The sequence below is a fragment of the Schistocerca gregaria genome, chromosome 4 (assembly GCF_023897955.1).
Source record: "Schistocerca gregaria isolate iqSchGreg1 chromosome 4, iqSchGreg1.2, whole genome shotgun sequence".
Lineage (NCBI taxonomy): Eukaryota > Metazoa > Arthropoda > Insecta > Orthoptera > Acrididae > Schistocerca > Schistocerca gregaria.
This window is the reverse complement of record NC_064923.1, coordinates 498,301,208-498,325,632: the sequence shown is the minus strand read 5'-3', so window position 1 is coordinate 498,325,632 and position 24,425 is coordinate 498,301,208. Positions and strand designations below refer to the sequence as shown.

The 24,425-nt window shown below is 39.7% G+C and overlaps 1 protein-coding gene across 1 annotated transcript in view; it reads right to left on the bottom strand.

Moving 5' to 3' along the window:
* LOC126267412 (roquin-1) overlaps positions 1 to 24,425 on the bottom strand; it is a 246,290-nt gene that overhangs the window by 196,543 nt on the left and 25,322 nt on the right.

The window sequence follows — 24,425 nt, the reverse complement described above, 5'->3', positions numbered from 1 at the left end:
ATTACGGAAATATACATTTGAATCCTACCAAACACCGCATATTTTCTGAAGCACTGAAATCGAGATTGTGAGGCGCTTTTGTAAGCCAGTCATAGCTCATCTCACGTGATCTCGCCAGCAGATGAGAGCGGATATTCAGAGCATAGGACATGTGATGTAGTCAGCCAATAGCAATATCATTGTTACGTAGCGCATACACACAAATTGGAAAAGTTAATACACATAGTGTAGCTACAAGAAAAGAAAAAACTTTCACATGTAATATTGGTCTCAAAGATTAATAAGCTGCAAGAGAAGCTAAGATTTCACATACAATATTTATCCTTTTTGTGTGTTACACTTTAAGATACATCACACAAATGTGTTAGAAAATTTTTTAATAACGACATAAATGTCTGTCTGATCTTCTGGGCTCGAAAATTTTCTGATGGCCATTCTCAAAGAGTTGATTTTGAAATGACAGGCAAACACTCTGCGACTTAAGAAATTCATTGTACATTCTTGCACATAGTTTAGCTTGTATAAAACGGAAATATATTATGAAAATAATGTTTTTAAAACAACCATTCGCAATATTTTCCTGCCACTTTTTAGAAATAGGTTCGTTTCAGCAGTTGCCAGAGAGCACATGGTAACAGGCGCCACCGCACTTGCTCAGCTACGATGGCGCAGCAAGCCCATGTGCTCATACGTGTGAAACATTAAAAGATCTTAAATTGTGTCACAACAGAAACAAGACATCAGAGGATACTCCAAGAGCATCAGAATTTCGTGAACCATACTAAAATGCATAATTCGGCTTACAGTGCACTTTCATATGTCCAGATTCAGATTAAATTTTCTTGGATAGTCAGTACTGTATTATCTCATGTTTGGTTCTTTATTATGGAATAATGTCATATGTGCTACAAGATGAAAAGATACACTTTCGAAATGCAGCAAACAGTTGAAAGTAGCCGATAGTGTGGAATTAAATACTTAGTTTCAAATAAATTGACTGCCTCAGTGAAAAAGATTAATAAAATCCAAATTTCTTTAGCAAACCGATAAAAATAACTTCATTTCTCTGCAAGGCGATTAATGCTTGACTGTCAGGAAGATGGAAATAAAATCTGAAACTAATAACATTTTAGCCTCCCATAATTATGCGAGTGTATTTTAATTCATTTGATAGCGCCCGCCCACAGAAATGAGTTTTGTTTTCATTTGATGTGAGAGCAATAAACGAAGAGGAAACAGCGAAATCACTAAACGTAAACAAGGGTCACGTGGAGGCTACCCACCTCCCCACTACAACTCAGATTGCTCTGTGCATCAGCTCAAGACCTACGATATTTCCGAACCGCCGCAATACTACATAGTGGTTCAGCCCCCGACCTACGATATTTCCAAACCGCAGCAATGCTAGATAGTGGTTTCTCCCCTGCCCTCCTCCCCACCCCCAACGTCCTAGCCTCGAGTGTTTCAGTGTTTGAGGTAGAACGGGGGGTGGGGGGAGGGGGGGGGGGGACGAATTTTCAATAATATGTTCATTTTGTAGCGCACATCTTTCTGAAGAGTCGGATATATAAAACATGTATTCGAGGAGATGTAAGATGTTTTATTTGGTCTTAAGTGCGCCAAAGTGCAGTGCCACACCTCTTCACATAGCATTCTTCTATCGCATGTCACTGTGTTTCGCTCTGTGGAATTCAAACGTATAATATTTTGTAATGGATGTCATCAAACGGTATTCAGGACAGTGGAAATTAAAATGTCCTGTGGTGTCTCTCCTGCTCCCAGTCGGCCAGTTTGACATCCAGCCCCTCTTTTTTTTAAAAAAAACCTCATAATTAATATCGGATGGGATTATTTGTAGCCCGGAGAACAAGAACTCTTCAGAAAATTTGCACTCTTTGTTGCCTATTAGCTAATAACTTGCTTTTTTGTGTAACATAAAATTAACACATGAAATACGTGAAACCAATAAAGACAAGTGACAAGCAAGAAAGTACACATTTCTTCAATCCTCAAGTCCTAGGATTTTTTCTCTCTCTAACCTTGGTGTCCTTTTCTTTCTGCGAAAGGATCTATTACCTCATCAAACTTCTTCAAATGTTTTGCCACATGAAAAAACGAAATGTCATTGTCTAATACTGAAAAAGCTGTTAATACAAACACTACTCAAGACTGGTGTGGTTTCTTGATCTGTCACTGCTAGATAAAATGAAATAGGCCTGTCTAATATAACACAACAGCGTATAATTCATGAAGTACCAATATCAAATGCCTATTAGGCTTACTACAAGCAAAAAGCTTTAGGTTCGGAAATAGTTTCACATTCCAGCTTCTCATGCATGAGATAGAAAAGTAGTAACATGAAATTTTTATATAAATTTGGAATTGTCATATTCTTCCATAGTTGTGTGATGTCCTCGTTCTAACAAACAATCTTGTCATCACTAATTTTGTAACTATTCCAGCCAGTGTGTCAAAGCATATTCTCCAGTTAATTTCACTAAACCTGCCACAATCAACTGCTTAGTCATCCCGCATTTATTCTCCAGTTAGGCATTATTACCTGTTCGTACAACGCGTTTTCCGTGCTACTCACATGATAGAACTTAGGCAGCTGCTACTGGGGTCTGTACAACTGGCCGTTAATGGTGCAGATGTCTGGCCAAAAATTTTCTACCAAAATTTCATTTTCTTGGATACACTGAGAAGATAATACGTAATCTTACTTATTTGTTATTGCTGTTAGTAGTTTATTTCCACTCTAGCAGTCTGAATCTACGGATTTCGCTGGTAATTATAACAACACTTACATTCGCAAACCCAGTCAATCACATGAACAAACAACGATTGACATTCACCTGTTCGGCTTTATTCCGCTCAGCTCGTACAGCTCCGCCCCCTCTTGTCTGCATAAAAGTTTAGTTGTAGATGCGACAGGGATTCCCATGGCAGAGACATGACGTACACTATGCATGCATTCAAAAATCATCTTACGATCCATTCAGAATAAAACTTAGAATATGTTCACAAATGCTTAAAAACCAACAGGGATGCGTTTCAAAATCATATGAATAATTAATAGACCAACGTGCGCTAGATACAAGGCACTTTGTGAAAAAAGGCCTTTTCCTCAAGAATATGAATTCTTGCCACCCGGAGCAGATACCCAGGTTTGCCATTGAATCTGGCAGCTTGCGCGCGCCAGTATAATTTTTCCGGGTAGTATCTTGATGCTTGCTGCTGTTGCTGCCACTGCTACTGCTTATACAGCTAACAGCCACCCTTCTGTAGCCAGAAATGGGAGAAGGTACTACACATGGACGACTCAACTGCACATGCGCACGAGTCTGCTCACAATTGCTCAAACGAATCTAACGTAAACAGTTGTGACACGTCATGCTCATTGGATGCAATTTGTTGTTGTGAAGCATTGCACAGTCTTCCTAAAGCCTTTGACACATTTTGCTGTTGGCAGACACTTGTATGAACACTGTCTTGTTGTTGTATATGGCACATTTCTTTTGCAACTTAAGTTTTATTTTCATTTTTTTCTCTCGTTCATGTTTTATTGCTGCAATATTATTCTGCACTAGCAGGATACAGTAATATCATTTGTTGGAGTATTGTTTCTTACCAGTAAAAATTACAAAAATTAACTAAAAACTAAAACAAAACAAAAAAGCACCATAACAAATACCCTACCACTCGATATTCAATTATGAAAACTGTAGTTAGAAAGTGATCAAAATACAAATGGATATCAGGATGCACACCATCACATCAGTCGTACACTGGTAAGCAATATATCACAGATGACAATATTTTACAAATTATAGGGGGCGTCAGATGCCTTAATATCAACACTGTGTTCACTGATTGATGTACGTTTCTAGTCTTGACAGCCCATAAATCAGTAACTGAAAGTATTATTGGGCCATTCTGTGTCAAGTGGTCTAATATTGAGAAATGTTCCCACATGACCATCATGGATTTTGATGAAATTTTGTATGAACATTCACACATGTTCTCAATGAACACTGGTAAAGCTTCAGTTTCAGAAATTCAAAACCTGCAGAGATATAGTTACTTGTTTGAAACCATAGCACAGGTTCCAATAGTGCACATTGAATTTTCAGCAACTTTGAGGTGAGATATCTCTAAGTATTTGCATGAAAGAAACAAAACTTGGCCATCTTATACAACTTTTAGAGCTCTTTAAAGTAAAATATTAAGAAAAGGATTTCTGAGCAATTTTCATATAGATAATTTGAAGCAAAGTTGGGCGAAAAAATAGCTCTTTAAAAAAATGCGAACTTTAGTTTTTCATATTTCCAAAAGTAATTGTGGGATGTACATACATGAAACTTTGCATACCATAACTCACCAACACAAGATCTTAGAATATAAAATTTCATTCTCTTATTGCTTTCCATTATTTCAAAAATCTAGGGTGAAGTTGACGATTTTTCAAAAAGTGCTCAAAATGGGTATTTCTAGTCAAATTTTTCAAAAAAGTGTTTTCTCCAAACTCCTCTAAACAATGGTCATTAGAAAGAGCATAATCTAGACTATCTAGAAAAGTGGATCTGGTTTTGCAATGCAATCATATAAGGCCCTAAAAAGTAGCATCATCAGAGAGGCGCACTGGAAGTTTGAACACATTTTTCTGGCACTCACATTATACCTGAAACCTTTTATTATGCCTAATAAATGTTTATTAGTGCCTTGAATAATTGAAATAAAAAGATATGGTAAATGGGCAATGAGACTGTCAGAAAAACTTGAAAACTATGAGAAGTAGGCCTTCTGCTTTTATTGTAAGTGTTCATCTGCATACAACTCTTCTCATTTGTAAAAAAATCATAAAGAATTCAATGAATAATAGCTTCATATTTTTTGTACTTCTCAAAATTGCAAATATTTACAAGTGGAAAATGAAGACCTAATTTTTGGATTCAATTGTATAAAACATTTTTCCAAAAAAGAATCAGTTTGCTTGAATCATGCATCAAGTGATGTAAATTTTCCAATCAATATTGCAGAGATTTTCATACCTAGGTGTTGTAAACTGTGAATTTTGGTCTTAAAGTTATTAGGGAAACATGTGAAATTGGTTTGTTAGAAATCTAAGAGTTTTAATTTTGTATTTAATCACACTTAAATGTAGCCTACCACCTTGCTAAATACGTAACCACTAGTTTCACAGAGAAAATTCACAAGATCCACTGTTTATAGAAAATATAATGGCAACAATTACTTTAACAATCAGATTGTTTCATTATTGTGAGCCTTGTTTGAAGAATCAGTATTTCAGTGGTGTGTTTGCAGCATAGTAAGTGGGGTCTCTTGACTGAGTGTGGCTTGTTAAGTGATTCTTAAGACCATCAAAGTTGGTAATCTAATTTACAAAAAATTGTTTTGATTGTGTCTTTTATAGCATATATCTCTTATTAGATTTTTTCATTGGTATTATACGTTGTGTATAATTTCATTCAGTAGCAATTTGTCTGAAATTTAAGTAGATTATAATTGGCACTTAGAGGCCAATACATAGTTACTGATTAGAGATGGATGTAAAAGGGAACAGCATACCTTCCTGCTCAATTGGGCAAGGAGATAGTGGAACAAAGTGTCATGTCACTTTCTTTGCCAAAAAAGCTGCTTTAAAATGGTTTGCAGATTTTAGTGATGGGGAAAAAGAGTGGTTGGTCCGACATTCTGAAGCAAAGCTGGACAATACCTCTCAAGTTTACCTACACCATGAAGCCCTGTTATTGACAAAATATGAGAGGTTACAAAAAATGCTTCAATCCCTTTGGGAAGGTGAATCATAATGTTAAGGAAGGAATTCGCGCTCTTGATACTGAAATGGCTAATAAGGCTTCTAATATATTGAAGAAGCAGCTTGTTATCAACATAAAGCCAGGTCCGTCTTGCAGGACTACCTTAAATAAACACTTGGACGAAGCTTTATCAGGCTCATCATCACATTCTGATGACAACTTTACACCAAAAGAAGAATTAAATAGTAGCTTATTGTCTATCAGTATTTCACCCCTGAAGAGAACAGTAAGCTACAGAGATAAGCCCCAATATTTGAAGAAGAAAATTCAAAAGGCTCAAAATGCAATTAAAAACAGAACTATAAATGCAATGGGAGTAAACCAACAAATTGAAGATACTAGTGAAATTAAGGGATGTATCAACTGTGCTGACTATGCACATTTGCTGACTGAACTGAAAACCAAGATGCAGAATGCAATTCATAAAGAACAGATGCAAATTTTAACCTAGGCACCTGTAAGTTGGACAGTCAAGACAAACAGCAGCTCAGTTCAGTGTGTCCAAAAGAATGGTGAAGAATGCTCGGAAGCTTAAGGCAGATAAGGGCATTCTGGCTCTTCCCGAAAATAGGCAAAGCAGGAAATTACCAGCGGAAGTTGCTAGTAGAGTGCGAAATTTTTTTGAAGGTGATGAGTATAGTAGGGTGTGCCCCAGAAAAAAAGATAGTACTTCAGTTAGACTTTTATATAGAAAGACATAAATGCAGAAAAGATTGTTACTTTGCAATTTACGGGAAATGTATGTTATCTATAAGAATATAAATGGTCCAGAAATAGGGTTCTCAAAGTTTTGTGAACTTAGACCCAAATGGTGTGTAACAGTAGGATCAGCTGGAATGCATGCAGTTTGCGTGTGTGCAATTCACCAAAATGTTAAGCTTATGCTTAGCAGAGCTGGTATAGGTGAAAATTATAAGGAGATTCTCAGCAAGGTAGTTTGCAGTTTGAACTTTAAACAGTGCATGCTACATCACTGTGAAAGGTGTCCTGGGCCCAAAGCTATAGCATCTGAAATTGCCAGCTATTTCCTAGATCATGAGCCACAGGAAGTTATTGTGTTTAAGCAATGGATACATACCGATCGGGCCACACTGGACACGAAGCAAATGATAGTGGATGGATTTATTGAAGATGTAAAAATAAAATATGGAGTCTGTCATGACATCATTACATTGCCAAGCATCAAAGCTTGCATCTTAAACGCCTTAAATGTCATCTGAAAGACGAAGAGCTTGTTGTCCTAATGGATTTTGCAGAAAATTATTCTTCTATCATTCAGGATGATATGCGAGGTTTCCACTGGGACAATAGTCAAGCAAACAATTCATCCATTTGTTATCAACTTTTGTCAAAATGAGAAAGTAGAATCTGTATCAACTTTTGCCAAAATGAGAAAGTAGAATCTTTAAGTTTTTGCATTATCAGTGATTGTTTGCGGCATGACACTATTACAGTTAACGTTTTTATCAAGGAGCTCATCAAATATATAAAAGCATGGTTTGCACAGATATCCCACATTCATTATTTCATTGATGGCTCCAGTGCTCAATATAAAAATGTCAAGAATTTCCTAAATTTATGCTATCGTAAGAATGATTTTGGAGTGACAGCCGAATAGAATTTTTTTGTGGCTAGTCAAGGGAAATCACCTTATGATGGGACTGGAGGTACAACAAAGCAGTTAGCAGCAAGAGCAAGCATGCAAAGGCCACTTAATTGACAAATTCTTACTCCCATAGATCTGTTTCACTTCTGCTCTGAAAAAATTAATGGAATTAAATTTGTTTTCGTCAGTAACGATGAAATTGAAAAAATATATATATATATTGTGTCACAAGAAGAGAGGTTTAAACTTGGACAAACTGTTGCAGGCACTAGAGAAAATCAAGAGAAAATCATCACTTTTTACCTATTAATGAAACAACAACTCAGGTCAGCAGAGTCTCAAATGATTGTTCATCTTTTCTAGCTAAAATGGGTCACAGTAATGAAGGAGGCATATTAATGTCTGCTATCCAACTAGGACAATATGTAGCATGCATCTATGAAAACGTGTGGTGGATTGGGAATATCTATGAGACATCCACATAGCAAAGGGATGCATTAATAAACTTTATGCACCCACATGGTCCAGCAAATTCATTTTATTGGACACCAAGAACCAACAAATTTCACATGTTTCCCTAATAAATTTAAGACCAAAATTCACAGATTACAACACCTAGGTATTAAAATCTCTGCAATATTGATTGGAAAATTTACATCACTTGACGCATGATTCAAGCAAACCGATTCTTTTTTGGAAAAATGTTTTATAACAGATGAACACTTACGATAAAAGCAGAAGGGCTACTTCTCATAGTTTTCAAGTTTTTCTGACAGTCTGATTGTCTATTTACCGGATCTTTTAATTTCAATTATTCAAGGCACTAATAAACATTTATTAGGCATAATAAAAGGTTTCAGGTATAATGTGAGTGCCAGAAAAATGTGTTCAAATTTCCAATGCGCCTCTCTGATGATGCTACTTTTAGGGACTTATATGATTGCACTGCAAAACCAGTTCCACTTTTCTAGATAGTCTAGTCTCTTTCTAATGACCATTGTTTAGAGTAGTTTGGAGAAAACACTTTTTTTAAAATTTGACTAAAAATACCCATTTTAGCACTTTTTGAAAAATCGTCAAATCACCCTAGATTTGTGAAATAATGGAAAGCAATAGGAGAATGAAATATTATATTCTAAGACCTTGTGTTGGTGAGTTACGGTATGCACAGTTTCATGTACATCCCACAATTACTTTTGGAAATATGAAAAACTAAAGTTCGCATTTTTTTAAACAGCAATTTTTTCGCCCAACTTTGCTTCAAATTATCTATATAAAACTTGCTCAGAAAGCCTTTTTTTAATATTTTACTTTAAAGAGCTCTAAAATTTGTATAAGATGGCCAAGTTTTGTTTCTTTCATGCAAATACTTACAGAGATATCTCATCTCAAATTTGCTGAAAATTCAAGGATGCACTATAGAAAGCTGTGCTATGGTCTTAAACAAGTGACTGTATCTTCGAAAGTATTAAATTTCTGAAACTGAAACTTTACCAGTATTCATTGAGAACATGTGTGAATGTTCATACAAAATTTCATCAAAATCCATTAGGGTCATGTGGGAGCCTCTAGACCACTTGGCATGGAATGACCAAATTGTAACAAAGGTTCTGCCAGTGAATCTCATTGGTTCACAATAAGCAATTATGTATGGACCAGACATGGGATCACAACTAATGCTATTAAAAAGCACTAAGCAGAAAACTTCACATTGTCTACTGAATTATCAATAAACATTATACTACACGAGATTCATTTCCATAGATGTTGCTTTGTTACAAGCAACTAGAGACTAATTCCCACATGACTTGAGTGGAAATCTGATGTAAGATGTGATATATTTACATCTATGGAGGAGAAGGATTTTTCCTACAATTTAACAGAATAGTTGGACTCGGGAGTGTAAATTCTGCATGACTCTAATTCATGGAAGTTTATTCCATCTGTGTAACAAAGTGAAAGGCGGTTTGTTTTTTGCTATACACGTTTTACTTATTTCAGTTCTGAAGCATCTTCAGTGACCTGCAATACACATTTGCTTATGTTTATAACACATGTTTATATAGTAGTTACCAATATGTTACTATACTACATTTCCTCTCGCTTTTCAGATGACAAATAACTTTTGCAACATAAGTTTCATGAGGTTAAACTATCATTTGTTCTGATTTCTGGTGTTGTTATTTGATGTTTGTTGTCCCGGAGATGTATTTACTCGGTCGGCGTGCTACAGATGGCCAATGTGTTGCAAAGTGTCGTGTGTTTGTTGTACTTCGTCTTTGGTTTGTGTTGTCGTATGGCGTGTAAGAGTGTGTGTGTGTGTGTGTGTGTGTGTGTGTGTGTGTGTGTGTGTGTATTGGAGAAGGGGGAGGGGGGGGGGAGATTAATTTATTATTTAGTCTGGCTGTAATTTACAGCTCTGTCTGTTATTGTTTTGTGGCTAACATGATCAATGAGTTTCTACTCCTATTGACTTGGTCATTAATTACTTTTTTGTTCATTGCATGAAAGTTTTCCTGCAAAGTCAGAAGTATTTAGTTGTAAATTTTCAGTTTAATAATTTTCCTGCCCTGTTTCATGTTGGCTACTTCATGTCCACGTTTTATTGGTATTTGGCAAAGGTAGAATGGCATTTTTCAAACTTCTAGCTTTTTATTTGTTCTTTATACCTAATTTTGAAATGTCTGTCTCTCATTCCCAGATATACCAACTCACATTCTGACTTTGTAGGTCTGTGGGGTTTTCTTGGTATTTGTGTACTCTTTTATTGTTTTCATTTTTCTTTACTTGTTTTTTAATTTTGAGGTTGAGCCTTTGTACTACATGGCTGTTATACCTACTGTTTATGGAAATGAGTTTTACTGTTTGTAATTCTTTTTCATAGTTTTCATTGCTGAGTTGGATAGATTTCAGTCTATGTAAATGTGTCAGAGACACTAATTTTTGATTTGGTGGATAGCTGGACATAGCAGGTATAACTGTCTATTGCTCTTCGTTTTCTGAAGAATTTATTGCTGTCTCTCTTTATTAAGAGGGTGGTTTGAAAAATTCTCTGAATGGAATAGACAAGAAGTACTTAAAAATAACTGAAACTTTTTTTTATTTTTCAATGTAGTCTCCTTGTAGATTAATGCACTTGGTCCAACCAAGTTCCAGTGCCTTGATCTCATCTCAAAAATGAGTTTCCTCCAGGTCTGCAAAATAGTTATCAATTTCTGCTATCAATTCTTTGTTTGAAGTGAATCTTCATCTACTGAGAAAAAATTTTCAGTTTTGGGAAGAGATGGAAGTCTGACGGAGCCATATCAGATGAATAAGTTGGGTGTGGCACCAATTCATATCTTAAATGGTATAATTTTGCCATGGCGACAGCACGTGTCATGATCCAGCATCAAGAGTCGCGGCACCCATCTTGCAGATAATTTATTCATTTCTAATTCTTCACTTAAAATGTGACATATCCTTTCAGATGACATCTGGCAAGCATGGGCAATTTTACACACTTTCAATTGACAATCCTCCATGATCATTTTGTGCACTTTTGCAATAATTTCTGGAGTATGACATATCTTGGCCGGCCACTGCGCAGATCGTCATCTAAGCTCTCCTGATCAACTTTAAATTCATTTGTCCATTTGGCAACAGCTGAATATGAAGGAGCAGAGTCCCCCAGTGTATTCTGGAAATCACCACGAATGTCCTTTGCTTTCATACCTTTCTTTACAAAGCACATAATCACTACTCGAATCTCTATTTTTTCCATCTTGGGAAATCACTACAAGGGAACAACAACAGAGCCACATCACCACCACATCTCTCTTCCAAGAGCACTGACGTGGCACAAGTTTGAAGGCAACAATCCAATAAATATCATGTGAACAACTTGTTGCGCTAACACTGACCTCTTGTGGCGAGTGTCAGTTTTCTTGTCATTGGTGATCGAAGCAATTTTGGAATGTGATTACTTTAAGGATTTTGGTTATTTCTTTAATATTATCTACAGATAGTTTATTGTCAGTCAGTTAGTTTTCTTCAATTAGTTTTTTGTTTCTGCAGTGGATATCGAGATGTACATGTTCTCTCTGTCAAAAAGAAATGAGTGATGGTGTTGGCAGAAAGTGTAAGAGACTCATTTTTTTATGAATTTGAGTTTGTGCTTGAAGTTAATTGTATTATTTACTAGTTTCTTCACAGCGCTTTGTAAATGATCAAAAAATTTTATGGCTGAGTACCATTCTCATCTCCATGCTTTGTTGTAAAAAGGTGCCTCGAAATTAATATGAAAAGAAAAGAAACATCAAAGCTGAACACCCTCTCAACAATGATGTCATTGTAGATGGAGTACAAACTAAGACTGGAAGAGTATGGGACATGACAGTGGGATGTGGTCTTTTCAATGGAATGGCCTCAGCATTCACCTTATGTAATTTATTGAACATGCAAGAACTGTAAATATGGATGAGCAGGTGAAGATTTGAATTTCTTTCCTCCGAAGAGCACATTCAGTGTCTTGTATCACCTAATATCCATCATACAGATTTCTCAGGAGCTACATATGCTCAAGACTACTGGTGGCCAATGAGCAGTACACACATTCTTACCCTGGGAAACGGAAGAGTCCATCTCTTTGTTTCAAATAGTCATCTGTTTCAGCTGAATGTGACTGCTGAAAAGTGTATTTTGAATATTGATATCGTTACCTCAGTTCTACACCAAACAACACTGAAGTCTTCAAACATGGTCAGTACAGGAAGAATGCGAGACTGGGTGTAATGTTACAAAATGTATGTTGGAAGTGGCTCCATTTGTTGAACAATGCTTCCCTTGACCACACTGTACACTAGCAACAAAACCCCAACCACTACTGCTGTGCCCTCCATGTCAAATCATCTGTGCATTTATGGGGCAATATACAGGGTGAAGCAAATTCAAGCACTTGGGCTTTCCATCGCAACTCCTCATATGCCTTCTGGTCCTTGGTGCATCCAATAACTGGGCTAGTGTTGTTGCTTGTGAATATGCTGCTAGATATCCTTGTCAATGGCATCAGATAAAAATGTGTTTCATCGTGTGGAGCTGCACCTTTGGGAGTCAGGTTCTCTCCTTCCACTATCGCATGACAGAGGTCGTCCACGGACTGGCCATACTACAGCTACTGAGAAAGCTATTCTGGACGTCATACACCAAGAACCTCAGTGAAGTACATGTAGCGTAGCAAGGCAGCTGCATGTCTTGCAATGCAGGGTTGTTAATGTGCTGAACAAGCATGGACTGCACTCCAATCATTATGCTTTCATGCAACAACTGCATCCTGCAGATCACCATCAGCAAATGCAATTCTGTGAATGGTTTCAACAACAACAGGAAGCCAACAATGACTTTGCGAACCCGTAATATGGTTGGATGCAGCAGTATTCACTCAAGAGGGTGTCTTCAATATGAACAATGCCCACCGTTGGTGTGAGGTTAATCCCCACATCACCAGCGACCATGGATGTCAAGTTCGCTTTGGTATCAACGTCTGGGCCAGAATAATGGACAACATTTGTTTGGGTCTCTACATGTTGCCTGACTGGTTGACTGCATGAAGGTATCATGCATTCCTCTGAAACTATCTGCCTGATGCGCTGGAAGACGTTTCACTACATGTTTGACAGAGGATATGGTTCCAACATGATAGTATACCTCCAAATGCTGGAATCAATGTGCAACTGTATTTGGACAGAACATTTCCAGCAAATGATTTGGACGTGGAGGTCCAGTTGTACGGCCACCACATTCACCTGACCTAAATCCCTTGGATTTATCCCTGTGGGGACACCTGAAGTAGCATGTGTACACTCTAATCTGCCAATGAATGTGGAAGGATTGGTAGCGCGTGTTCATGTTGCTCATGTTACTGTGGACACAACTTTGTTCCGAAGGGTCCAGAGCTCTATGATCCTGCGGGCTGTGCAATGTTTGGACATGCATGGAAGTCGCTGAGGACAATGTATTTTGTTGTGAAGGTCATGCGGTCATTAATATTGACATTATCATCATCAATGGTTGCTAACATGTGACATCTGAGCACTCATATTACATGTAGTATAAATGTCAAGTAGATGTTGTGTTATTGTACTGTGCTATCATCTTTAGCATCTTGAAATTGTTGTTGTTTTTGTAGTTATTCTGTCCTATGACAGGTCATTTGTTTCAAACTGTCTATTTTTTATTTGTCTAACCACGTATTTGTTATGTTCAGCATTACGAAAAGTTGTAAACTTAGGATACGTGTGACCTAAGAAATGGTGTATATTATACTATGAAATGTCAGAATGAAATTAGAAAATTTAAAATAATGCACCCCAACCCAGGATCGAATCCTCAACCTCCTGCACGCAAACCCAAAACTCTATCCACTGCACCAACTGTACAGCACGATTAATGTGTGCTGACGGAGGTAGTTACCATACATGTGGTTACAGTGTTGTGAGATTCCCACTCTTTAATATCGTTTTTTCTGCTGGATGTACTCACTGGCCGAAATTTTGTGATAGACATTTTTTTTTTTTATTGCTGACACTGAGGAGTTGTGCTGCGAAGCCTGAGTATGCGAATTTCTCTTCACCCTGTAATAACATGACTTTTTCGCAGTTTACTGATACGAGGATATCTTAGGGAAATATTAAACTCAATCACAACTCAGGTACCTCTATGAAATTATCTTATAGGAACCATGAGTGCCAGAGTGTGTTGCACAGACAACCATTCGAATACCTTTACAACTACTCCAAAGGATTGTTGTTGCTGCTGCTCAGAAACAGTTAACAATGAAGGAAAGGTTCATTTAGAAGCAACAAGAATTAGTTTTCATCGTTTCACACTTGCTCAATGAAGAATTTGAGACCTTGCTCAGAGTGGCGAAAAATTTCATCATTGGTATACGGAAGGTGACAATATGGGATGACAGGCCATGGTATATGCTGTAGCACTCAGAAAAGCAAACTTGGCACATGATGGATGAATGGTATTTCCAAAGGCACTATGGCAAAAGCATAATTTGTTGTAAGCTGAGTTTTACAACAGAAAATCCAGGATGGAATGTAACAATATTATGAAAAGAATAGTTGCTACTCACTGAAGTAGGCACAACAAAATCACTGTCAAGTGAGCTTTTGGCGAAAAAGGCCTTCATTGGAAACAGAGAACATACAAACAAACACACACACAAGCTTTTGGCCAAAAAGGCCTTTATTGGAAACAGAGAAAACACAAACACAAACACAAACACACACACACACACACACACACACATACACACACACACACGACCATAGTCCCTGGCTGTTGGGCCAGACTGAGCAGTAGAGCATGATGGGAGAAGCAACCAGGTAGTGGAGGTAAGGAGCAGGCTGGGGTGGGGAAGGGAAGGGATAGCAGGGTGAGGGTGGGGGACAGTAAAGTGCTGCTTGTGGGAGCAGACAGAGAGAAGGTGGAGAGACAGTAGAGTACCCAAGTGCACTCGGGAGGTTAGACTGAGGCCGGGGGAGGTGGGGGGGCAGGCAAGCGTTTCAATGTGTGACATGGGAGCCAACAATTTGGAGTTGCATAGCAGGAGAAACTTGCAGATGGAGAGGAGGTACAAAAACTCTCCACCCTCTTCACTTCCTACTGCTGCCTCGGACAAGTGCAGAAATTGTTAAAGACCTTCTCTCCTTCTCCCGGTCCCTACAGTGGAAACACTTTTTTGTTAAATACCATAACAATCACACTCAACCAAAGACCAATGTTGAACCCTGCCTGACTCAGTTCACTCCTCCATCCAACCATAATCCACCCCCACTGCGCCCCAAATCACCCCCTGTAAACTTTACACAAATTCTTAGCCTCGAACCTTGCCTTACTATCATTCACCAAATTTCTCAACACACAAACTAACCTAACATCCATAGAAAGAGCTGCAATCCATTTCCTAAAAAATGATGCCAATCTTATAATCCTACCTGTTAACAAATGCCCCACCATTGTTGTTTTGAACTTCAGGGACTACCTGGTAGAAGGACTCCACCAGCTGTCAGACTCATCCACCTATACGTCGTGCCACAGTGACCCCATTTCTGAAATCCAGAAGCATCTCCAGTCTCTCCTCAAATCCTTAGGCCCATCCCAGAACCTCTGCCCAGATTCCATCTCTCTACTCAGTCCTATCACTCCCTGCACTCTTACTTTTTAAGGGGCATGTGTCATGCTGAACTGTGCACCTTCAGTACAGATGAGGCATCAATGCAGGTTGGTTACGAGTAGTACCGACTTTGATGTGCAATGAAAGACCTACCAACAGAGTTCCAAAGAGGACAGATTTTGAGTGTGTGTGTGGGGGAGGGGGGGGATGGGGGGGGGGATTAGCTGGAGCATCCGTAACCAAAACAAATTACTGAATGTTTCACGAACAACTGTTTAAACAGTTATGACAGCCTACACAAAACATGGAAAGACGGCATCATGTAAATGAAATAGTGGGCGCAAATCAAAACTAAATGACAGAGATCGTCGTACACTAACACAAATTGTGTCAAAACAAAACAAAACTACAGCGGCTAAAGTGACTGCAGAGCTCAAGAGCCATCTTTGGGACCCCATGTCTATTGACCCTGTCCACCGAGAACTCTGTTGTTGTTGTTGTTGTTGTTGTTGTTGTTGTTGTGGTTTTCAGTCCTGAGACTGGTTTGATGCAGCTCTCCATGCTACTCTATCCTGTGCAACCTTCTTCATCTCCCAGTACCTACTGCAACCTATGTCCTTCTGAATCTGCTTACTGGTCTCCCTCTATGATTTTTAACCTCCACGGTGCCCTCCAATACTAAATTGGTGATCCCTTGATGCCTCAGAACATGTCCTACCAACAGATCCCTTCTTCTGGTCAAGTTGTGCCACAAACTTCTCTTCTCCCCAATCCTATTCAATACTTCCTCATTAGTTATGTGATCTACCCATCTAATCTTCAGCGTTCTTCTGTAGCACCACATTTCGAAAGCTTCTATTCTCTTCTTGTCCAAACTATTTATCGTCCATGTTTCACTTCCATACATGGCTACACTCCATACAAATACTTTAAGAAAAGATTTCCTGACACTTAAATTTATACTCGATGTTAACAAATTTCTCTTCTTCAGAAACGCTTTCCCTGCCATTGCCAGTCTACATTTTATATCCTCTCTACTTCGACCATCATCAGTTATTTTGCTCCCCAAAGAGCAAAACTCCTTTACTACTTTAAGTGTCTCATTTCCTAATCTAATTCCTTCAGCATCACCCGACTTAATTCAACTACATTCCATTATCCTCGTTTTGCTTTTGTTGATGTTCATCTTATATCCTCCTTTCAAGACACTATCCATTCCATTCAACTGCTCTTCCAAGTCATTTGCTGTCTCTGACAGAATTACAATGTCATCGGCGAACCTCAAAGTTTTTAATTCTTTTCCATGGATTTCAATACCTACTCCAAATTTTTCTTTTGTTTCCTTTACTGCTTGTTCAATATACAGATTGAATAACATTGGGGAGAGACTACAACCCTGTCCCACTCCCTTCCCAACCACTGCTTCCCTTTCATGCCCCTCGACCCTTATAACTGCCATCTGGTTTCTGTACAAATTGTAAATAGCCTTTCGCTCCCTGTATTTTACCCCTGCCACCTTCAGAATTTGAAAGTGAGTATTCCAGTCAACATTGTCAAAAGCTTTCTCTAAGTCTACAAATGCTAGAAACGTAGGTTTGCCTTTCCTTAATCTTTCTTCTAAGATAAGTCGTAAGGTCAGTATTGCCTCACGTGTTCCAACATTTCTACGGAAGCCAAACTGATCTTCCCCGAGGTCGGCTTCTACTAGTTTTTCCATTCGTCTGTAAAGAATTCGTGTTAGTATTTTGCAGCTGTGACTTATTAAACTCATAGTTCGGTAATTTTCACATCTGTCAAAACCTGCATTCTTTGGGATTGGAATTATTATATTCTTCTTGAAGTCTGAGGGTATTTCGCATGTCTCATACATCTTGCTCACCAGATGGTAGAGTTTTGTCAGGACTGGCTCTCCCAAGGCCGTCAGTAGTTCCAATGGAATGTTGTCTACTCCGGGGGCCTTGTTTCGACTCAGGTCTTTCAGTGCTCTGTCAAACTCTACACGCAGTATCGTATCTCGTATTTCATCTTCATCTAAATCCTCATCCAATTCCATAATATTATCCTCAAGTACAGCGCACTTGTATAGACCCTCTATTACTACTTCCACCTTTCTGCTTTCTCTTCTTTGCTTAGAACTGGGTTTCCATCTGAGCTCTTGATGTTCATACAAGTGGTTCTCTTATCTCCAAAGGTCTCTAATTTTCCTGTAGGCAGTATCTATCTTACCCCTAGTGAGATAAGCCTCTACATCCTTACATTTGTGCTCTAGTCATCCCTGCTTAGCCATTTTGCACTTCCTGTCGATCTCATTTTTGAGACGCCTGTATTCCTTTTTGCCTGCTTAATTTACTGCATTTTTATATTTTTCCTTTCATCAATTAAATTCAATATTTCTTCTGTCACCCAAGGATTTTTACTAGCCCTCGTCTTTTTACCTACTTGATCCTCTGCTGCCTTCACTACTACATCCCTCAAAGCTACCCATTCTTCTTCTACTATATTTCTTTCCCCCATTCCTGTCAATTGCTCCCTTATTCTCTCCCTGAAACACTGTACAACCTTTGGTTTAGTTAGTTTATCCAGGTCCCATCTCCTTAATTTCCCACCTTTTTGCAGTTTCTTCAATTTTAATCTACAGGTCATAACCAATAGATTGTAGTCAGAGTCCACATCTGCCCCTGGAAATGACTTACAATTTAAAACCTGGTTCCTAAATCTCTGTCTTACCATTATATAATCTATCTGATACATTTTAGTATCTCCAGGGTTCTTCCATGTATACAGCCTTCTTTCATGATTTTTGTACCAAGTGTTACCTATGATTAAGTTGTGCTCTGTGCAAAATTCTACCAGGTGACTTCCTCTTTCATTTCTTTGCCCCAGTCCATATTCACCTACTATGTTTCCTTCTCCCCCTTTCCCTACTACCGAATTCCAGTCACCCATGACTATTAAATTTTCATCTCCCTTCACTATCTAAATAATTTCTTTTATTTGATCATACATTTCTTCAACTTCTTCGTCATCTGCAGAGCTAGTTGGCATATAAACTTGTACTACTGTAGTAGGTGTGGGCTTCGTATCTATCTTTGCCACAATAATGCGTTCACTATGCTGTTTGTAGTAGCTTACCCACATTCCTATTTTCCTATTCATTATTAAAGCTACTCCTGCATTTCCCCTATTTGATTTTGTGTTTATAACCCTGTAGTCACCTGACCAAAAGTCTTGTTTCTCCTGCCAGCGAACTTCACTAATTCCCACTATATCTAACTTTAACCTATCCATTTTCCTTTTTAAATTTTCTAACCTACCTGCCCGGTTAAGGGATCTGACATTCCACGCTCCGATCCGTAGAACGCCAGTTTTCTTTCTCCTGATAACGACATCCTCTTGAGTAGTCCCCGCCCGGAGATCCGAATGGGGGACTATTTTACCTCCGGAATATTTTACCCAAGAGGATGCCATCATCATTTAATCATACAGTAAAGCTGCATGCCCTTGGGAAAGATTACGGCCGTAGTTTCCCCTTGCTTTCAGCCGTTCGCAGTACCAGCACAGTAAGACCGTTTTGGTAATGGTTACAAGGCCAGACCAGTCAATCATCCAGACTGTTGCCCCTGCAACTACTGAAAAGGCTGCTGCCCCTCTTCAGGAACCACACGTTTGTCTGGCCTCTCAACAGATACCTCTCCATTGTGGTTGCACCTACGGTACGGCTATATGTATCGCTGAGGCATGTAAGCCTCCCCACCAACGGCAAGGTCCATGGTTCATGGGAGTCACCTTTGAGACCCCAGAACCTCTGCCAAGATTCCATCTCTCTACTAACTCCTATCACTCACTGCACTATTACTTTTTAAGGGGCATGTGTCATGCTGAACTGTGCACCTTCAGTACGGATGAGGCATCAATGCAGGTTGGTTACGAGTAGTACCGACTTTGATGTGCAATGAAAGACCTACTAACAGAGTTCCAAAGAGGACAGATTTTGTGTGTGTGTGTGTGTGTGTGTGTGTGTGTGTGTGTGTGTGTGTGTGTGTGGGAGGGGGGGGGGGGGGGGGAATTAGCTGGAGCATCAGTAACCAAAACAACTTATTGAATGTTTCACGAACAACTGTTTCAATAGTTATGACAGCCTACACAAAACATGGAAAGACAGCATCATGTAAATGAAATAGTGGGCGCAAATCAAAACTAAATGACAGAGATCGTCGTACACTAACACAAATTGTTTCAAAACAACACAAAACTACAGCGGCTAAAGTGACTGCAGAGCTCAAGAGCCATCTTTGAGACCCCATGTCTATTGACCCTGTCCACCGAGAACTCTGTAAAGTGAATATTCGTGGATGAGCTGCTACAGAGAAACCATTAATGGCGACAACCAACGCAAATAAGCATAAAACATGCTATTACGAGCATAAATCTTGGACGGCTGATCAATGGAAACATCATCATATGGTCCGATGAGTCATTCTTTACATTATTTCCAATGTCGGGCCGAGTTGACGTCTGGAGAACATCAAAAGAAACATACAAACCTGATTGCTTGATTCCAACAGTTAAATATGGAGGTGGACATGCGATGGTGTGGGCAATCATATCGTGGTATTCTGCTGAAACCATCATTATTCTCAAAGGCCGTGTTACAGCCAACAATTTTGTAAACATTTTAGGTGATCAGGTGCACCCCATGATTCAAATGATGTTCCCCAACAATGATGCCACATTTCAGGACGATAATGCACCCATTCACACAGCCATGATAAATACAATCATGGTATGAAGAGCATACAAATAAACTGCGGCGTTTTCCCTTGCCAGCAAACTCCCTGGGCGTGAACATTACCAAGCCCTTGTGGGCGGTATTGGAGGGTAGACTCTGGTGCAGATTTTCACCTCCCTTGTCACTAGAGTCAGAAGAGGTTCTGATTGAAGAGTGGCATAACATTCCCTGAGGCTATGCAACCATTAAATGCCAGTATTCCAAGAATAATCACAGCTGTATTACGGGTAAATGGGGGTCCAACCCCTTATTAATAAACCATTCCCAAGTAAGTAAAAGTGTTCACTTTATTTTGCCTATCCCCTGTACATGCTTCCTGCAGTCCTTAAACCCAATCACTCAGCATGCCCCTTTGTTGCCAGTTAATGTGCCCCCATTGAGAGAATCTCTGCTCTCGTACACCAACACCTTCAGCCTTTTACCTGCAACTTAGACTTCTGCACAAAAGATACCAACCATTTCCTCCACAGACCCTTCACAGTTCCTGTTATCTTACCACTCAGTGCCCTGCTCTTGACTACTGATGCCACCTCCCTTTACACAAACATCCCTAATGTCCATAGCCTTACCACTATTGAACACTACCTTTCCCAACCCCTGACAGATTCCAAACCTACAACCTTCTTTGCAGTCCCCATGACCAACTATATCCTCACCCATAATTACCTAAACACAAATCCGGGTACCACTAGGGGCACCAGCATGGTGCCCGGCCTATTCATGGGCCATCTAAAGGAATCCTTCGTAAACAACCAGAACTCCAAACTACTCTACATCTACATCCATATTCCGCAGGCCACCTGACGGTGTGTGGCAGAGGGTAATTTGAGTACCTCTATCAGTTCTCCCTTGTAGTACAGTCTCATATTGTTCATGGAAAGAAAGATTGTCGGTATGCCTCTGTGTGGGCTCTAATCTCTCTTATTTTATCCTCATGGTCTCTTCACGAGATATACGTAGGAGTGAACAATATACTGCTTGACTCCTCGTTGAAGGTATGTTCTCGAAAATTCAACAGAAGCCCGTACCAAGCTACTGAGTGTCTCTCCTGCAGAGTCTTCCACTGGAGTTTATCTATCATCTCCATAACACTTTCGCGATTACTAAATGATCCTGTAACAAAGCGTGCTGCTCTCCATTGGATCTTCTCCATCTCTTCTATCAACTTTATCTGGTACGGATCCCACACTGGTGAGCAATATTCAAGCAGTGGGCGAACCTACTTCCTTTGTTTTCGGATTGCATTTCCTTAGGATTCTTCCAATGAATCTCAGTCTGCCATCACCTGGCTCAGATTCAGTGATGACATCTTGATGATCTGGATTGAGAGCGAGGACACACATTCCTCTGGGACCTCAACACCTTCTCCCCAATTCACTTCACACTATTCTACTCAACCTAACAAGCCACCTTCCTCGACATTGACTGCCACCTCAAAGACATTGACTGCTACCTCAACTACCAGCAATATCTCCACTTTTACAGATGTCACCCATTCCATACAAAGAAGTCCCTTCTATACAGCCTAGCCACACACAGCTGTTGCATCTGTAGTAATGAGCGGTCCCTCTCGAAATATACCGAGGGTCTCACTGAGGCCTTCACAAACCATAATCACCCTCCCAACCCTGTACAAAAACAGGTCTCCCTTGCCTTATCTCTCCAGTTGCCCACCTCCCAAAGCCTCACCATATGGCCACAGAGCAGTATTCTCACTGTGACTCAGTACCACCCAGGACTGGAGCAACTGAAGCACATTCTCTGCCAGGGTTCTTGCTACCTTTCGGAGTGCCCTGAAATGTCCTACCCACCATCCTACCCTCCCCTCGCCCCCACCCATGGTATTCCACCACCCACCGAACCTTCACAATATCCTCACCCACCCCCACACAATCCCCTGTCTCATGCCTCAAATCCCTGTAATAGACCTAGATGCATGACCTGTCCCACACGACCTCCCACCATCATCTACTCCAGTCCAGCCACAAGCATCACCTATCTCGTCAAAAGCAGGGCTACCTGTGAAACCAGTCATGTGATCTACAAGCTAAGCTGCAACCACTGTGCTGCAGTCTATATGGGCATGACAACCAACAAGCTGTCTGCCTGCATGAAAGGCCACCAACAAACTGTGGCCAAGAAACAGCTGTATCCCAACACGACGATCCTCATTTCCATGACAGCTACACGGGCTGTCTATCTGGATCCTCCCAACCAACACAAGCTTTTCTGAATTGCACAGGTGGGAATGCTCCCTGCAATATATTCTCCATTCCATAACCATCCTGACCTCAGTCTTCGTTAATTTGTTTCCGACGAAGGCCTTGCTGGCTGAAAGTTCACTTTCTGATAGTGTTTTCGTAGTGCCTGCAACTCAGCATTTTCACAATGTTGTGAATAACAACTATCCTTTTCATGATATTGTTAATAAATTGGGTCTGTTTTCATTGGTTTCTGATTGGAATGTTTTGACTGATACGAAAATGAAGACATATGCCTGTAACAATATTTTAAACATCTCACATCCCACACTGGGGCAACAGTTCAAAAAACAAAAGCTAATAATGAATTCAGGAATGAAAATTTTTTATGAATATATTCTGCAGCTTTTCTAAACTGTAAAAATGATATAATGTAACTCCTTAATCTGTTGGTCAATTTATTCTTTATTGTGCAACAACTGCTGGTAGTGTTCTTCGACCAAAACCAGTTGCAAATCAAAGGATAATTTGAGCAGCAGCCTAACATGTTACAATACATTATTTCTACTATTTACAAATGGTTGGGCATCATATGATGAATGGTGGCGACCTCATTGCAAACCTACGAATATGCAGCCAGTCCTACCTTTGGTTCAGCTGCCATTTTACAGGTGAAGTCTTTAATTTATCGCTTAAGTGTCCAGAAGGCAGCCACATAGAAGAGGACTCCAATGCTGTTGCTAAAATGGGCAGTGGGGTATTCAGCAAGAGCCAACACCGCAGTATGGAAACCAACTTGAAGGAAGAGTCCCAAAACAGCTGTGGATCTATGGTGACCCAGAAGACTAGAGCCAACACCGCAGTATGGAAACCAACTTGAAGGAAGAGTCCCAAAACAGCTGTGGATCTATGGTGACCCAGAAGACTATGGAGCCTGGCCAACACCTGATCTGTAAAGGTGTCATGTGAAACACTGCAAGACCCTTCAGCAATCATGAACAGCTATTGTAATGGCTTTGGTCTACCACTGCGCCAGCCTGTGATGGAGAGAACCATAGAAATGAGAATCACAGTTCCAGCAGCATGGATGACAGCATTGGAGCTATACTGCATAGCTTTGTTGATAGAATCTGACAAGGGATGAAGGTAACAATAGAGATATATACAACTGTCACACGGCTTTTCGAAGCATCCAACATTATAGTCAGTCTGTCTGGCTGCAGCAAGGAAGCGACAGGATCATCAGAAAGTTGTTGCTGTCACCAAGACCATCACCCAGTGACCAATTACACAAAGCCATGAGGGTTGGGAGGAAGAGATCATTAGAGTGATAGCTGAAAAGGTGCAATGAATGTCACTGAAGTAGGAAGGAGCACCATCATTCAGGAAACAACACAGATCATGGTCAGTAAGAAGTTGATCAAGTAGAAGGCACCTAGCACATGAAATGGTATTTCCCATAGGTTCACAGGTAGCAGTAATGGGGGAAGGGAGTGGGGGCAGGGTTGCTGAATTAAGGTAGTCAGCTAAATACGAGGGTTGGAACTTTAACAGTGGCAACTATTTATTCATGGCTTGTACAAAGTAGACAAGTGTTTCAAAATTTTACTGACCTTCGAAGTAGTCACCAGCATTGTGTATAACCTGTTGCCAACAATGTGGGAGTCATAGGATACTCTTAGCAGAGTCAGTTGTGTTGACAGTTCGAGTGGCATGGTCTATTGCCCGACAAATTTATAGCAGTTCTGAAGCAAATGCTGAGAAGTGTTTCCTTCAGTTTAGAAATCTTGCAAAATGGTAGTCAGGTCCTGCAGAAAGTGTCATC